Source organism: Mustelus asterias, unplaced genomic scaffold (assembly GCF_964213995.1).
Source record: "Mustelus asterias unplaced genomic scaffold, sMusAst1.hap1.1 HAP1_SCAFFOLD_101, whole genome shotgun sequence".
NCBI classification, from domain to species: Eukaryota; Metazoa; Chordata; class Chondrichthyes; order Carcharhiniformes; family Triakidae; genus Mustelus; species Mustelus asterias.
The window spans coordinates 483,760-503,403 of record NW_027590148.1 but is presented as its reverse complement, the minus strand read 5'-3'; the positions used below and the strand labels follow the sequence as shown (position 1 = coordinate 503,403).

Sequence of the window (19,644 nt, the reverse complement as noted above, 5' to 3'; positions counted from 1 at the left end):
GTGACCCACACACACACATAGTGATGCACACTGACACACACATACACACACACAAACACATTGATACACATGGATGCACACTCACACACAATGATACACACTGACACACACACACAGTGATACACAATGACCCACACATACACAGTGATACGCACTGACACACACACAGTGATACAAACTGACCCACACACATACAGTCATACACACTGACACACACACACACACTCACACACACACACAGAGTGATACACACTGACCCACAGACACACACAGTGATACACACTGACCCACACACACAGTGATAAACACTGACACACACACACAGTGATACACACGGACACACACAATGATACACACTGACCCACACACACACAAAATGATACACACTGACCCACACACACCCAGTGATACACACTGACACACACACACAGTGATACACGCTGACCCACACACACACAGTGATACAACTGACACACACACACAGTGACACACACTGACACACACAGTGACACACACTGACACACACAGACAGTGAACACACTGGCACACACACACATTGTGAACACACTGACACACACACACAGGGCTACACACTGACACACACACACACACAGTGATACACACTGACACACACACACACAGTGATACACACTGACACACACACACACAGTGATACACACTGACACACACACACACAGTGATACACACTGACACACACATACACACACACAAACACATTGATACACATGGACACACACTCACACACAATGATACACACTGACCCACACACACACAGTGACACACACTGACACACACACAGTTTTACACACTGACACACACACACAGTGATATACACTGACACACGCACAAACTCTGTGATACACTCTGACCCACACACAGTGATACACACTGACACACACACACACACACAGTGATGGACACAGACCCACACACACACACACACACACACACACAGTGATCCACATTGGGAAGCACACACGGTGAGACACACTGACAGAGTAACACACACACACACACACAGTGATACAAACTGACATACACACACACAAAGTGATGTACATTGATTCACACACACACAGTGATACACCGTGACCCACACATACACAGTGATACGCACTGACACACACACAGTGATACAAACTGACCCACACACATACAGTCATACATACTGACACACACACACGCGCACACACACACACACACACACACACACACACAGTGATACACACTGACCCACAGACACACATAGTGATGCACACTGACAGACACACACACACACAGTGATGCACACTGACACACACATACACACACACAAACACATTGATACACATGGACATACACTCACACATAATGATACACTCTGACCCACACACACACAGTGACACATACTGACACACACACAGTGATACAAACTGACACACACACAGTGATACACACTAACCCACACATACACAGTGATACGCACTGACACACACAGTGACACACACTGACACACACAGACAGTGAACACACTGACACACACACACTGTGACACACACTGACACACACACACACCCACCGTGACACACACTGACACACGCAGTGACACACATTGACACACACTGACACACACACAAACACAGTGATACACTCTGACCCACACACAGTGATGCACACTGACACACACACACACACACACAGTAATGGACACAGACCCACACACACACACACACACACACACACACACACAGTGATCCACATTGGCACACACACACGGTGATACACACGGTAACACACACACACACACACACAGTGATACAAACTGACATACACACACACAAAGTGATGTACATTGACTCTCACACACACAGTGATACACAGTGACCCACGCACACACACACACAGTGATGCACACTGACAGACACACACACACAGTGATGCACACTGACACACACATACACGCACACAAACACAGTGATACACATGGACACACGCTCACACACAATGATGCACACTGACCCACGCACACACAGTGACACACACTGACACACAAACTGTGATACACACTGACACACACACAGTGATAAACACTGACCCACACATACACAGTGATACGCACTGACACACACACAGTGATACAAGCTGACCCACACACATACAGTCACACAAACCGACACACACACACGCACACACACAAACACACCCAGTGATACACACTGACGCACAGACACACACAGTGATACACACCGACCCACACACACAGTGATAAACACTGACGCACACACACAGTGATACACACTGACACACACACAAACACAGTGATACACTCTGACCGACACACTGTGATACACACTGACACACACACACACAGTGATGGACACAGACCCACACACACACATAGTGATCCACATTGGCACACACACACACACACGGTGATACACACTGACACTGTAACACACCCACACACACACACAGTGATACACACTGACCCACAGCCACACACAGTGATACACACTGACCCACACACACAGTGATAAACACTGACACACACACAATGATACACACGGACACACACACACAATGATACACACTGACCCACACACACACAAAATGATACACACTGACCCACACACGCCCAGTGATACACACTGACACACACACACAGTGATACACACTGACCCACACACACACAGTGACACACAGTGACACACCCTGACACACACAGTGAACACACTGACACACACACACACACTGTGACACACAGTGACACACACACACAGTGATATACACTGACCCACACACACACCGTGACACACACTGACACACGCAGTGACACACATTGACACACACTGACACACACGCACACAGTGATACACACTGACCCACACACACACACACAGATATACACACTGACACACACTCACAGTGATTCATACTGACCCACACACACTCAGTGAAACATACTGACCCGCAAACCCACGCACACAGAGTGATACACACTGACCCTCACTCACACTGACACACACATGGACACTGACCCTCACACACACAGTGACACACACATGGACACTGACACTCACACACACAGTGACACACACATGGTCACTGACCCTCACACACACTGATACACACATGGACACTGACCCTCACACACCATGACACACACATGGACACTGACCCTCACACACAGTGACACACACATGGAAACTGACCCTCCCACACACTGATACATACACAGTGACACACACATGGACACTGACGCTCACATACACAGTGACACACACATGGACACTGACCCTCACACCCACTGACACACATACACTGACACCAGCTTCCTGATTGGTTGAAGTGTCTGTCACTCCCGGATTTGCTCTGGGGGGCGGGCCGTTAGCTGGTGGTGATCTGATTGGCTGACACGGCTGTCAGTCAGAAAGCTCAGCCTCTGAATGGCTCATCCGCGGTCAGTCAAAGTGCGGAGACCAGTCATTGGTGGACTTGGCTGTCAGGAAGTGAGCGGCAATTCTGATTGGCTGATTCGGGCAGGAGTCGATCTGGGCTCGGATTGGCTGAGGCGGTCAGTTAGCAAACCAGTTTCTGATTGTCTGATGCGGTCAGTTAGCAATCCAATCTCTGATTGGCTGAGGCGGTCAGTTAGCAATCCAGTCTCTGATTGGCTGAGGCGGTCAGTTCGCAATCCAGTCTCTGATTGGCTGAGGCGGTGATTTAGTGATCCCGCTCTGTGATTGGCTGAGGCGGTGATTTAGTGATCCCGCTCTGTGATTGGCTGAGGTGGTAATTTAGTGATCCCGCTCTGTGATTGGCTGAGGCGATGATTTCGTGATCCCCCTCTGTGATTGGTTGTCAGTCAGTTTTGTTTCTTCATGAATAGAATAATTGATGTGAGCGGATATTTCACCGCGATCCTGATCTGCTCCCTGAACTTGGACTGAGTCACCGCGTAAATAAATGTGTTTGTGCAGCAATTTAAATCCCGTAGCATAGCTCCGACATTTTGAAATGTATATTCAGCAATAGTGATGTAAATTAACCCTTTCATTTTCAAATAGATAAAAAATATAACATACACAGCCCAGAGGAGAATGAAAGCTCCGTATATGCAGAAGAGTAAAATCATTGACTTCCTTCTGCTCTCCATCTCGGGGTCTCTGCGATTCTCTCCCTGACTCTGAACTCTCGGTCCCTTCCGGACTCGACTGGTCACTAAAATGTGTCTGACTGTCAGAGCGTTAATCACCAGGATTAAACCGAATGGGAACAATGGGGTTAAAACCTTATCAAACCAGGAAAATACAACCCAGCCAGGTTCAGTGAAATAGCTTGCCTTTGTCCGTCAGAACCACTGAACATTGTCCACTATCCACTGAGGTTCCAGTGTAAAGTACTGGGGGATGTTTTTCACAGAGAGCAGGATGCCGGTTGTTATCAGAACCACAGCCGCAGTTTTCCCGGTGCAATATTTAGTTTTCAGTTTCTGGCAGCAAATGGCCACAAATCGATCAAAGGAGAAAGTGATGGTGAACCAGACTGAACAGTCTCTGGCTGCAGACAGCAGGACATCTTTAACACGACACACAGAGGTGAGCCACAGGAAACTCAGCGGGAAATAATAACCATTTATGTAGCCAAGAACGGGGTTAATGATGATGAACAGCAGATCCGCCGCTGCCATGGCCACCAGGTAGCGAGTGGTGCAGGTGGAGAGGCCACACTTTCCCCGACTCAGGATCACAATTCCCAGTAAATTAACTGTCAGTGAAAAAGGGACAAGAGGCAGGAAATGAGTGAGTGAGCATTCTCCATGTGTGAACCCACAGTAAGGAGAGGATTTCAGCATCAATCCAATGGGGTTCCCGGGGTGGCGGTCTTGTTGGAGGAGTTGTGTTAGAGATTAATATTGCAGATTGGAAAGTAGCCAATGTAACACCGCTGGTTAAGTAGGGACTGGGGGACAGTACGTTGTGAATTACGCATTTCTCAATTTAATGGAGCAAATCTGAAAATTCTGATCATTCAAATATTTCAGATTGATTGCATTTCTCGTCTGATCTGTTTTCCAGGATTAATTCAGACTGGACGGGTTTCCCAATTGGACTCAAAGTGGACAGAGATAGAATCTGCAATCCCTTCCTGCAGCCAATTATCAGAGCCCACCCCGGATTTAACACGTCTCTGGACTGGACAGCTGATGGAGTTGGAAGTCAATTCAGGATTTTTCTATTTAACTTCCCCTCTCCAAATTTGTTCCCCATGCTGACTCTCCTCCGCAGCCTTTCTGCATTGAATTTACAAATTATATCCCCTGTCTGTCTCTTTTTTTCCTTTCTTCTCTCCCTCTCTCTGTGCCTTCTCCTTTGCTTCCCTATCTATCTCTTCCTAAACTGTTCTTCTCTCCGACCAGCTTTATTCCCCTCTATCTGGATTTCTCTCTTATCCAGTGCGTTTCCATTCTTCATTCACATTATAACTTTACCCCACATCTCCCCATCGCTCTCCAATTGTTCTCTTTCTCCTCCTGTTTCTCCCCATATTTCTCTATCTCACCCCAATATTGCTCTCTCCATCTCGCTTTCTCCCCATTCTTTGTTCACCTCCCTCCAGAATCTCTCCCTCTCCATTTCCAGCTTTCTTTGTGGGGCTCTTAATCACAGCATGATCTCATGGGCAGCACTGTGACCATATCCAGATAGGTCAAACTGGGCAGGTGGGGGGAGACATGTCATTCCCCCAGCTTCGCGCTTGGTGTAATCCTCCACCCAGCGCCATGTGAACTCTGAGTTTGGATACATATCCCCTCAGTGACATAAAGAGATAAACTCCGCTCTTTAAACTAGGAACAAGCTGTGGCCATTCCTATGGTAGACTTTTTAAAATGAGCCTCCCAGCAGTTATTAATGAATAAATTAATTGATTTATTGATCTATTGATTGAATTCTGGAAATAAGTAATCTCAGGGCTCTGACTGAGGCTATTCTCCAGAGACAGGAAGCTGGGCACTGACTCCTAACTGGAGACCCCCAGATAAGGTCGTTCTTCCCACCCCCTCACAGCAATATGATTTGTGGTTATTGGCAGTGTGGCTCAGAAATATTGCATCGCTCCTTTCAACACAGTGCACATGAAAGAGAGGGAAAGAAGCAGAGATATGGACAGAAATAGGAACTTAGAAGGCGGAATGGAGTAAGAGGTGGTGACTGTGGTTGCAAAGACCTGGGCCTAGATAAGAACATCCATATTTACAATGAGAGAGAGAGCGATAGTGGCAGGACGACAAAAGAGAAGGAGGGAGTGGAACAGAGACAGAGGGAGGCCCGAGGTGAGTGCAAGGTCAAAGCAGAGGTGGGGATGGAGGGACAGCATTTGAGAAAGAGAGACAGGATGTGAGAGTCTCCAGTGTGTGGTCACCAGCTGCAGTTCCACTCAAACCCTGTCAGATAGTCTGGGAGGATTTAAAAAGTGTCCTGAAGGAATCAGCAGCCGCTTCCCAAACTGAAACAGGGAGTTGAGCGGCTTCTAGAGACTGAGAGGGGACAGGGGTGAGCAGGATGGAGCAGGGCTGGCATTTTAATTCAGGTTTAGAAGATTCTCTCTGTGGAACCCTCTCTCTCTCTCCATTTCAATGTTTCTGTCTGATTGGAAGAAATGGAGGGAAGGAAAGAATGAGAGAGATTGAAGAGAACCAAGAATGAGAGGTTATAGAATAATAGAATCATACAGAGCAGAAGAGGCCCTTCGGCCCATCGAGTTTGCACTGTCACATTAGAAATACTTGAAATCCCACCTCACCCCATCTGTCAGCACTTGGCCCATAGCCCTGAATGTTGTGTGGTGCCAAGTGCTCATCCAGATAACTTTTAAAGGATGTGAGGCAACCCACCTCCACCACCCTCCCAGGCAGCGCATTCCAGATCGTCAACACCATCTGGGGAAAAACATATTTCCTCACACCACCTCCCATCCCGAAGCCTCCTGACCCCCACCGTGAACCTATGTCCCCTCGTGACTGACCCTTCACATATGGGGAACAGTTGCTCCTTGTCCGCTCTGTCCATGGCCCTCATAATCTTGTCTACCTCGATCAGGTCGCCCTCAGTCTTCTCTGCTAAAACTTTAATAATGACGTGGAGATGCGGGCGTTGAACTGGGGTAAACACAGTAAGGAGTCTAACAACACCAGTTTAAAGTCCAACAGCTTTATTTTTGGAGCAAACGCCACGAGCTTTCGGAGCACTGCTCCTTTGTCAGGTGACTGGGAGTTCTAATAACCAAGCCCACGCAACCTCTTTTCAGAACGTTGATCTTCCATCCAAGGCAGCATCATTGTGAATCTCCTCTGCACTCACTTCATATCACATCCTTCATATAATGTGGCGATCAGAACTGCACACAGTATTCCAGCTGGGGCCTCACCAAAGATCGAGACAACTCCAACATTACTTCCCTGCTTTTGTAATCTATGCCTCGATTGATAAAGGCAAGTGTCCCATGTGCAATTTTCACCACCTTACTAACATGCCCTTCTGCTTTCAAAGATCTGTGGTCAAATACACCAAGGTCACATTCTACCATACATCTTCCAATAGTCCGAACATTGATTGAGTACTTCCTCGTCAAATTACTCCTTCCAAAGTGTATCAGCTCACACTTTTCAGGGTTCCATTCCATTAAACGGTGTAAAATACAGTCCACACTGCTGACTGCACCTTGTGAGATCTTGCTGCAGAACTTGCTTTAAAGGTTGTGTCAGTGTTAAGAGAGAGTTCCATCTTTCCAGGGAAGTGAAGGGAATTCTCCAGACTTGGGACAATGCACACACACAGGGTGGAAGGTGTGTGGGGATTTTTGTTGGGTGCAGTGGTGGAAGGGGCTCACAGCAGGTGTGAGGATGGAGGCAGGGGAAGGTCTGTGTCTCATTTGATTAGTTTCACAGTGCAGCTGCTGTGGGATCTTGCTGTGCACACACTGTCGTGGGCCCTTTGCCTGCCTTGTAACAATGATCAACCTCCTTGAAATTAGTTCAATGACTGCAAAGAAGGTTCCAAAGCCTTGAATATAAAAAAGCTTAAACTTGAACATTGGGACTGACGGAGTGAATGATCACTTTCTGCAGAGGACTCAGGGGACATTCAGCCAATATCACATTGCTGCCTGTGGGATCTTACTGTGCGACCAATATTGCAGCCTCAGTTTGTACATTTAAACAAGAAACACACACACACAGAAAACAACTGAATTTTGAAACTGTCTTTGTGCTTTGGATCTTCCTGTGCACAAGTTACATCAGAAATCTCTAATTAACAGCAGTGAGGTCAGATTAACAATTAATCTCATCTCTGTAAATAATTCTTGATGGCCTGGAATGAAAGTTCTTTAACTTGAGGCAGGTATAATTGTGGAATAAAAATTGTGTCTGAGGCAGAGAGATAAATGTGAGGGTGAAATGAAATGCACAGGGTTCTATTTGAATACAGTTTGCTTTGGTGGTGATTGTCGGCGCTCTCTCTCTATGTCTGGTGTTGCGAAGTTGAGTTTGAGAAGTGTGGCCCCTTTAAAAGCTGGTTTTGTGTCCCTTTTAATTTGGATTTGTGTCAATGCCTGGAGGCGTAAAATGCAGAGTACACAGACTGCAAGATTTGTAGCAAAGACCAAGTATCAAGGTTGCCTTAGTAACAGCCTTTGCAGGTTTTTGAATTTTGAGTTCAGCCCATTAGTTTAAAGAAGACACTCAGCTATCAGGAAGCTATCAAATCTTAATTTATTGTTGTGGACAAGATCAGATGAATCCTGGTGCAGGAAAATTCAGAGGTCATCACAGTTATAAAAACAGGAGATCAACTGCCTGCCAGCAGTTCAACTGAAGGGCTGCCACCTCTCAAACCCCAGAGAGGGAAAGAGCAGCTCTCTCCAGCTTTGAATATCACTGAATAGACCTCTCCATCTATCGATCTGAATCAGAAATAACTTGTGGGGAGCGGAATAGAGAGACGAACGCCAAACGTTTTCCAAAGCCAAAAAATGTACTTGTATACATTTTTGCGAGTGACAAAATTATGTTCTCTTTTTTCTGTTAATGAATGTCCTTGTGTTTATTTGAACAGCATTCCAGTAGAATCTTACTTTAATCACAATGCTACTTCTTTAACTAAAGTTCCCTGTTGGGTAAATAATTAAACTGTTAACTGTTCACTTCAAGTAAGTGTCAGATATTTCTGTTAGTCAACATTAAATGTTAATGAAGAACAGTTCACACCTTCCCACACACCTTTCTCACAACACAAAGCAAGCTGATCCTCTTTGGGGAATTCGGCGTGGCTTGTTAAAAGGGCATCAACCTCTGTCTCATTTCACTGTCTCTCTATCTGTGTCTCTGTATCTCCATTGTGTGGCCTGTGAGAGAGGAAGTGAGAGAGTGGGGGGACAGGCGGAGGAAGGGCTGATGTTATAGAGCGAGAGAGAAAAGGGAGGATCAGGTTAAACAGGGGGAGAGATAGCTGAACATTGTGGAGTTGGGGTGCAGGGAAAATGGCACAGGATTTGGGGGCAGAGGGTTTCCTGTGTGCAGTAACTGCTGATGTCCCTGTCACATCTTTCCAGAAGGCATGATGTTCAAACACTCCAATCCTGAGACAGTCTGATTTGAAATGTATCCTGAGGAAATGAACAGTTTCTTCCCAGTTGCGGTTTTAGCCACTTGCCTCCTGGGCTGGGCAGTGTGGAAACATTGCTGCCCATGGGATCCCGCTGTGCATCAATGTCCTGCAGCATATACAGAACTGCAAATAGTAACCACACAACTTAAAAGGCAAATTAGCTCAGTGATGATAAAGCACCTGGGAGGGAGGAGGGGATAAAAATCAAACTCCTGACCTTGGTAAAGACTTGTTCTCAATCCCTGTGTCCTGTTTGTGTTTTTAGACAGAGTGGTGCGATATGGAGGATTTATTATTTTTTGAGGGTAGTGGGTCGGGAAGGGGGTTCAATATCTCGGACTCTGTTACTACAACATTCCCTCTCTCTCTCCAACCATTTGCTTCAATGTTGCATCTTGCAATTAAGAACAAAGAACAAAGAACAATACAGCACAGGAACAGGCCCTTGGGCCCTCCAAGCCTGCGCTGCTCCCTGGTCCAAACTAAACCATTCTTTTGTATCCTCCATTCCCACTCTGTTCATGTGGCTATCGAGATAAGTCTTAAACGTTCCCAGTGTGTCCGCCTCCACCACCTTGCCCCGCAGCGCATTCCAGGCCCCCACCACCCTCTGTGTAAAATACGTACGTCTGATATCCGTGTTCAACCCCCCACCCCCTCACCTTGAACCTATGACCCCTCGTGAACGTCACCACTGATCAGGGAAAAAGCTTCCCACCGTTCACCCTACCTACATGCCTTTCATAATTTTATACACCTCTATTAGGTCACCCCTCATCCTCCGTCTTTCCAGGGAGAACAACCCCATTTTTCCCAATCTCTCCTCATAACTCAGCTCTTCCATACCAGGCAACACCCTGATAAACCTCCTCTGCACCCTCTCTGAAGCCTCCACGTCCTTCAGGTCGTGTGGCGACCAGAACACGGCGCAGAATTCTAAATGCAATTTGGAATTTGCAATTAATTAATGTAAAATAAAATCCCATTGTGATTTGCTGTTTTTATGTTGTTGTGGGGTGTATGCGGGGTGTGCGGACGGGGCAGAGGGTGGGGAACAGTGGTTATCTTTTCCCTCTTGCCCCTTCCATCCGTGTGTGGGATGTTTTGGGGTTGGAAAGGACAGTTCTGTTTCACTGGGATGGGGAGCATCCTGATCTTTGTCCCCAAGGTTTATTGCATCCTCTGGGGCGCGGCCTCAATTCAAGGCCTAATCTCAGGGCCCTCAGGATGCCTTTTCCATTCACTTCATTCCATACAGTTCCTGTGCTTAATTTTATGAGATCAATCGTTAAATAAAACTGCAGCAGCCACGGCAATTCATTCGAGTCAGGATGCAATTGTCGGTTTTCAAACTCTCTCACCCAACGCTCTCATTAGATTGTGTTATCAGTGAGGGAGAGAGAGAAAAAGAGGAAGGTGAGAGAGAGAGAGAGAGAGAGAGAGAGAGAGAGAGAGAGAGAGAGAGAGAGAGAGAGGGAGAGGGAGAGAAGGCCGAGAGGAAGGGAGAGGTGAGAACATAAGTTGTCGGGGGCAGGGGTGGGGGGTGAGGGAGGGTGGGTGGGAGAGAGTGGACGTGTTTAGGGGGTCCTCCACTCTTTCATTCCAGGCGAGCCCCCAAGTCATTGAAACATATAAACTAGAAGCATGAGTAGGAGCCTGCGCCGCCATTCAATTTTGTTGTGGCTGATAATTAAATGAAATAACTTGTTTCACCCTGACCCCAAATCCTTTTATCCCTTTAGCCCCTGGAGCTATATCTAAATATATTTGAAATCACAGAACGCCTGTGAATTCCACACATTCACCACCCTCTGACTGAAGAAATTTCTCCTCACCTCAATTCTAAAAAGGTTTGCCATTATCATCAAACTAAGACAGCTAGTTGTGGACTCCCCCACCATTGGTAACATTCTTTCTGAATCGTCCCGTTCGAATCCTGTTTGAATTTTATAAGTTTCTATGAGATTCCCTCTCACTATTCTGAATGCATTTGCCTGAACAACATTCGGTGGTAGTCAATTCCACACATTCACCACCCTCTGACTGAATAAATTTCTCCTCACCTCAGCTCCAAAAGGTTTGTTCCGAATCCTAAAACTATGACCCCTAGTCCTCGACTCCCCAAGCATTGGTAACATTCTTTCTGAATCGACCCTGCCTCATACTGTTAGAATTTAATACGTTTCTATGAGGTCCCCTCTCACTTTACAAATTTCCATTGAATATAATCCTAACCAATCTAATCTCTCCTCATATGACATACCTGCCATCCCAAGAATCAGCCAGGTAAACCGTCGCTGTACTTCCTCAATAGCAAGGTCATCCTTCCTCTGATCAGGACACCAAAACTGTATAAAATTGTCCAGGTGTGGCCTCACCAATCATTAATAAATTGCAGCAAATCATCCCTATCCCTAAATAGGAATCATCTCGCTATGAAAGATAACAGACCATTTAGCTCCATGCCTGCCTGCTGTACCTGCCTGGTTCCGTGCAGTGAATGGTGCACGAGGAGCCCAAGGTTTTGATGAGAATCCACCTCCCTCAATTTACACCCATTCAATAATAACTTGTCTTCCTAATATTCCTACCAGAGTCGATATCCTCTGAGTGACCCACATTAAACTGCATCTGTCATGCGTATGACCACACCCTCAGCCTGTCCAAATCACGCTGAATATTCTCTGCACCCTCCTCACAGTTCACCCTCCCACCCAGCTTTGTACCATTTGCAAATTTGGAGATGATGCATTCAGTAACCCTTCTGGAAGACTAAATAAACCCCATCCACTGGTTCCCCTCGGTCAACTCTACTAGTTCCACCCTCAAACAATTCCAAGATATTCCAATCATGATTTCCTTTTAGTAAATCCATGCTGCCTTTGTCTGATTATCGCCCTGCCTTCCAAATGCCGAGTTATCAAATCCTTGAAATATGACTCTTGCAACTTCCCCAGCACCGACGTTAGGCTCACTGTTCAAGAGTTCACTGTTTTCTCTCTCCAGTCCTGTCTGAATACCGGGCTTGTATTCGCTACCCTCCAATCTGTAGGAACCAGCCCAGAGTCCAATAAAATTGGACAATAACAACCATCGGGTTTGCTATTCCCAGGAAGACTTGCGTAAGTACTCTGGGATGAAGATTATCAGGACCTGGAGATTTATTCACCTTCAATCAGATCATTTTCCCCAAAACCATTTCTCTACAAATTCAAATTTCCTTCAGCTTCTCTATAAAACTTGTTTCTCTCAGAACATTTGCAATATTATTCATGTCTTCCTTTCTGAAGATAGAAGCAACATACAATGTAATTCCTCGACTATTACTTTGTTCCCCGTTATGGGATCTCCCATTTCTGACTGCAAAGGTCCTAGTTTGTCAATCTGTTTCTCTTTACTTACCGATAGATATCTTTTGAAGTCCGTTTTCATGTTCCACGGTAGATTACTTTCATACTCTATTTTTCTTTCCTTAATCAATCCCTTGCTCCTCCCAAGAGGCTGGATTGTTAAACAGTGATTGTGTTAATGAGGGTGAATCTGTGATGATGTGTTTTAGCTTTTCACCAATTCACACCTACAATTGTGTTTTCCATCTGGCTGCTCCCACATTGCAGTGTGAATGTGGGATCTTGCTGTGGGATGACCAGCAGCATTTCTGAAATGAAACAGGAACATTGTATTTTCCTCAGAAACCCTCTAACCCTCCTGCTGCTGACCTTAGTCTACACACCTTGGACATTGACCCCTCTGCTCAGGGGAAGAAATTTATTCTTAACGATCCTATCTTTGTCCCTCATAATTTTGAACACCTCAAAGATGTCCACGCTCCGCGTGGTCTGTGGAAAGCAACCCCAGCCTAACCAGCCTGTCTTCACTACAGAAACACTGCTGCCCAGTCAACATCCTGGTGAATCTCCTGTGCGTTCCTTCCAGAGCAATCACATCCTCCCTCTAGTGAGGCCACCAGAACTCCTCAAAGTCCTCGAGCTGAAGACAAATGATTGTTTCATACATCTCCATCATGACCTCCCTGCTCCTATCTTCGATGCAAAATTGTCAAGTCTGCCTTCTTAAGCAGCTGATCATCAGAAGTTACCCACTGGAACGGAAAACAATAGAAGGTTTATGTTTTTTTCTTGAGTTCAAACAGAAATGAAATTGCAAAAAATCCAAAAAACAGTTGTCCAGTCACAACCTCAACATAAAATAAATAAATGAACGAACTTCAAAGGAGAAAAAAAACACGTTAAGTAACACAGGCTGTGATAAAGAGCATTCAGCACATGTTCCAAAATTAAGATCATCTTGACAGATTTCATTGAAGAATTTTAGCAATTATCAGGAATGTTGATGTCCGACACATGGCGTTTCTAGATACCTTCAGTAAGTTAAGAGTGAACAGATTCATGAGTAATCTCAGAGCAAGTGGAGTTAGAGGACCAGCAGCAGAATGACTAGAAGCTGGTTACAAAGACACAACACAGGCAGTGGGAGTTAAAGGGATTTACTCTGATTGCTGGAAGCGGGGAAGTGGGTTTCCATAAGAATCTGCGCTGGCATCACTGTCCTTCACCATTTACATCAACAACATGAAACTGGGAAGCAAAATTATCATTTCAAAATTAACAAACCAATCCAAACTGAGAATGAGAATGAGCAGAGTGGAAGAATACAACTCAACACAATAACACATTAATAATAAATTATAAACTTGCAAATTGGGTATTGGAATTGGGAATTAATTTCACCACAGCTCAGTGTCAGGTTCTTCATTCTGATCAGAACAATATGTTTCCCAATCACTCTGTCGAAATCAAGTATCTGAATGTTTTCGAGGAGTTCAGGGCTTCCGATGATCAGATTCACAAATCGCTTTCAGAAGCAACACAGTTTAGACAGAACCACAACAACCCAGAAAAAAAAACCATTAGAGTTCATTTATAGATTAATGGAAATGTGAACAATTCACAAAATGTTTGACAATCACTGAATACTGCACGATTTGTAATTGGTTTGTTTAAATATCAGGAAGTCGCTGAAACCTTTTTCTTTTCAATACAAAGCAGAGGTATGGAGAAATTTCACATCATCCACTGACCACCAAACAAAGCCAAACTCTTCCTGTTTTCAACATATTCCAAAGATAAAAGACTGAGGCAGCTCCACAGAATGGACATCTCACTCACCAAATTAAAATAGGATATATCTAAAATTGAAACAACTTATTTCATTGCAATTCTGTTCCTAAACACAATACAATTCTACATGGGCAGACAGTGCCAGATATTAATGGAGACTTCGATCAGATATTCCACTCAGGTGAAAGAACCACAATCAGTACAATTTTCCACTGACAAATATACCCTGCAATACTTGTTCACTGGTGTCAGGTATTCCACTCTGGTTAGTGACCCACACTCAAATTTCCATTACATTCTTACTCCCACTGAACATTATTTCAGAGAGATCACCTTCACTGAGGTCCAATCTTACAACAGATAAGACTGAGTAGTTCACTCCTCAATACATTAACTTCATTGAGTAGTGAGCCTGTGAATAACATACAGAGGCTCATTGTCAGTTGATGAAAAGGATTAAAAACACAGAGATATTTCAAGCCATTTGATTTAAGTAAATTACATCGTTGACCTGGTGTCTTTATAACAGTGACCACGAGATCAGCATGGAGCATTTTCACTCAGAGTTTAGAATCAGAGAGCCGTTCACACACAGATTTACACAACCTCAATGGTTAGAGTCACTCACCCGGAACACCAATAATGGCGATGATTGGGTAGATTATTTTCTCAGCTATTCGAACTGGATACATTATTTTCAGTGTGAAGTGATGTGTCCCTTCGAGCTGCTGGCAGTCTCTCTGACTTTAACATCTGACGTTATATATTCCCAAAGCCTTTAATTTATACACTTAAATTCACCTTAGGGACATTGTGGCAGAAACCTGGTTTGAAGTTTTGTTTTATATATATGAAAAAACAGATTACGACATTGAGTTCAGTGACGGAAAATGTTTATTTTTAGTATTGACTTACTTCTTTCCAAACACTGGATTCTGTTGATCGCATTTATCAACTAATAACAAGTGGAAAGATGTTGTCCACTCAAACGCCATCAGTCCCACCTCGAGATCTCAGATAGTTTCAGTGATATCTGTCACTGTACTGTGACATGTCAGTAATTGAGTTCCAATTGTTACCGTGTCTCTCTGTGTGATCTTTAACTGTGGACGTTTAGAGTTTAGCATAAATTGCAAACATGTGTTGAACAATAATTTGGAAGCATTTAGTCTGCAAAAAACGTTGTTTTTTTAATCCCGATATCTACTGCAGCTTCTCAAGCTGAGAAAATATTCAGAAACAATGGGCCATCTCAGAAAATTCAGGCCCTGCAGCAGATGCAATCACATCACTTTTTAGAGCAGTAAAATAACAGATTTAACTGTGACCAGCAATGCACAGGCTCCAAATGACACTGGACCCACATCTGATACAGTGTTCAGAAACGTGCTCATATGTGGAAGGAGAGAGATGAGCACGAGAGAGAGGGACGGCTTGTGGGATGGGCTGAATCTAGAAAGGGTGCGAGGCTGGGAAATTGAATGGATAAGAGTGAGAGAGGAAGACACTCAGCGAGTGAAAGTGAAAAAGAGGAAGACAGAAGGATAGATGGGGCGGGAGTGAGGGCATGATGATGGGGGAAGCAGTTATTGTGAGAGGAATGGTGTTTATAACAGTAACTTAACATAGGGAGAAGTCAGCTCCGCTGGCTGTGAGGCGAGGTTGAATAAATCAGGATTGTTTTCACTGGAAAGACGAAGGCTGAGGGGAGACCTGATAGAGGTCTACAAAATTGTGGGAGGCACAGACAGGGTGGATAGTCAGAGGCTTTTCTCCAAGGGTGGAAGGTTCAGTTAAAAGGAGGCACAGGTTCAAGATGGCAGGATGAAATATTAAGGAAGATGTGCGGTGGATGTTTTCCACACAAATAGTGGTGGGTGCCTGGAATGCGTTACCAGGGGAGGTGGTGTAATCAGGCAAATTAGCAACATTTCAGAGGCATCTGGATTGATGCATTAATAGGAGGTAAGAGGGACACTGACCGAGTAATCGCTGCAGCTTTCATTTTAAAGTAGGGCATCATGATCAGCTCAGGTTTGGAGGGTCATAGAATAATAGAAATCCTACAGCACAGAAAGAGGCCATTTAGCCCATCGAGTCTGCACCGACCATAATGCCAACCAGGCCCTAACCCTATGTCCCAACATATTTACCCAGTAATCCCTCTAACCTACGCATCTCAGGACACTATGGACAATTTTAGCATGGCCAATCAATCTAACCCGCACATTTCTGGACTGCGGGAGGAAACCGGGGCACCCGGAGGAAACCCACGCCGACACGAGGAGAATGTGTATACTCCATAAAGACAGTGACCCAAGCCGGGAATTGAACCCAGGTCCCTGGAGCTGTGAAGCAGCAGTGCTAACCGCTGTGCGACCGTACCACCCTCGGTTGAAGGGTCTGTTCCTGTGCTGTCCTTTTCTTTACCCTTTATTCTTTGAAAGTGTGCATCAGGAAAGACGCAACTGGGGTAAGAGAGAGTTAGACAAATCAGACCACAAGACTGTGCTCCTGCTACAGGCTGACAAGCAGAAACTAAAGTGGGAGAATCCATCAAATAGTGTTGTGAAATGCTGGTCTGAGGAATCGAAAGGTCTCCTATGTGACTGGTTAGAGTCCGTGGACTGGTCAGTAGTTAAAAACTCTGCAAACAGCCTGAACGAGAAAGTCACGACATTAACTGACTTCATTCGATGGGCCGAATGGCCTCTTCCTGTGCTGTAGGGTTTCTATGATTCTATGGCCGTCCAAACCTGTGCTGATCATGATGCCCTATTTTAAAATAAAATCTGCTGCGCTTACTCGGTCAGTATCCCTCTTACCTCCTATTAATACATCAATCCAGATGCCTATTAAAAGTTGCTAATGTGCCTGATTCCACCAGCTCCTCTGGCAGCGCATTCCAGGCACCGAAGACTGTTTGCCCAAAAAGATATTCCATGTGTTTCCCAACGAGAAACCATGAATGAACAGGGATATCCACTTCTTACTGAGGTCGAGGTCTGAGGCGTTGAACTCTGACCGATACAAGAAAGCCAGATATGATCTACACAGATACATCAAAGATGTCAAAAAGCCAGTACCGGACCAAGCTATTGTCCCATCCTAGCCACACGGGCCCCATCGATTATGCCAAAATCTGCAAGACATAGCAGGCGACAAGATGAAGGCATGTAAAATCGCTGACTCCAACGGACCCCTCTCCAATAAGCTCAATGCGTTCTACGCCCGTGTTAAGCATGAGGTCAGCGGCAGCATGTCCTCCACCCAGGAAGCCTCGGATGAAGCTGTGTCTGAGATCACCATTGCAGATGACAGAACAGCCGACTTGAAACTCAACCCATGGAAAGCGAGTGGCCCGGATGGGGTACCCGGACACGCACTCACACCCTGTGCGGATCAGCTGGCGGGTTATCTGCAATAATCTTCAAACTCTCTTTATATCAATCTGAGTTCCCTATCTGCTTCAAGAAGACGATCATTACCCCGTAGCAAAGATAAATCAAGCAGCGTGCCTTAATGACGATCGTCCGGTGGCTCTGACATCCATCCAAGTAGCAAGGGTCGAGAGCTTCAAGTTTTAAGTGTCCAGGTCACTAACAACCTGTACTGGTCCCCCATTGCTGACACTATGGTTAAGAAAGCCCCACCAACATCTCTACTTTCTCAGAAGACTGAGGAAATTTGGAATGTCAGCTCCGGCTCTCACCAACTTTTACAGATGCACCAGAGAACATTCTTTCTGGTTGTACAACAGCGTGATGTGGCTCCTGCTGTGCCCAAGACCGCAAGGAATTACAAAAGGTCGTGAAGAGAGCCCAATCCATCACGCAAACCAGCCTCTCATCCACTTACTCTGTCCACACTTCTTGCTGCCTCGGCAAAGCAGCCAGAATAATCAAGGACACCATGCAACACGGACATTGTCTCTTCCAACTTTTTCCAAGGGGAAAAAGAAACAAAGGTCTGAGGTCAGGTACCAAACGACTGAAGAACAGCTTCTTCCGTGCTGCCCTCAGACTTTTGAATGGATCTACCTCGCATTAAGTTGCTCTTTCTGTGCACCCGAGCTATGTCTGTAACAGTACATTCTGCAGTCTTTCATTTCCTTCTCAATGAACTCTTCTCTTGAAGAGTATGGGGGGGGGGGGTGTCGGAGTAGAGTTAAGAGATAAATCAGGAGGGCACAAAGGGAACACGAGATTATTTTGGCAGATAAGGCTAAGGAGAATCCAAACAGCTTCTACAAATACATAAAGGGCAAAAGAGTAACAAGGGAGAAAGTAGGGCTTCAGAAGGTTCAACAAGGTCATCTATGTGCGGATCCACAAGGGATTGGTGAGATCCTAAATTGAATATTTCTCATCCATATTTACTGTTGAGAAACGCATGGATGTTAGGGAACTTCGGGAATAAATACTGATGTCTTGAGGAGTGTACATATTACAGAGACGGAGGTGCTGGAACTCTTAAAGCGCATCAAGGTAGATAAATCCCCGGGACCTGGTGAAGTGTATCCCAGGACATTGTGGAAGGCGAGGGAGGAAATTGCAGGTCGCCTAGCCGAGATATTTGATTCATCGATAGTCACGGGGGAGGTGCCTGAAGATTGGAGAGTGGCAAATGTTGTGCCTTTGTTTAAAAAGGGCTGCAGGAAAAAACCTGGGAACTACAGACCAGTGAGCCTCATATCTGTGGTGGGTAAGGTGTTGGAAGATATTTTGAGAGACAGGATCTACAGGCATTTAGAGACGCAAGGACGGATTAGAGACATTAGGCATGGCTTTGTGAGTGGAAAATCATGTCTGACAAATTTGATTGATTTTTTTGAA

The 19,644-nt window shown here is 45.3% G+C and overlaps 1 pseudogene; it reads left to right on the top strand.

Moving 5' to 3' along the window:
- Positions 1-17,975: 17,975 nt before the first annotated feature.
- Positions 17,976-19,644, top strand: part of LOC144484365 (SWI/SNF-related matrix-associated actin-dependent regulator of chromatin subfamily A member 5-like) — a 128,326-nt pseudogene continuing 126,657 nt past the window's right edge.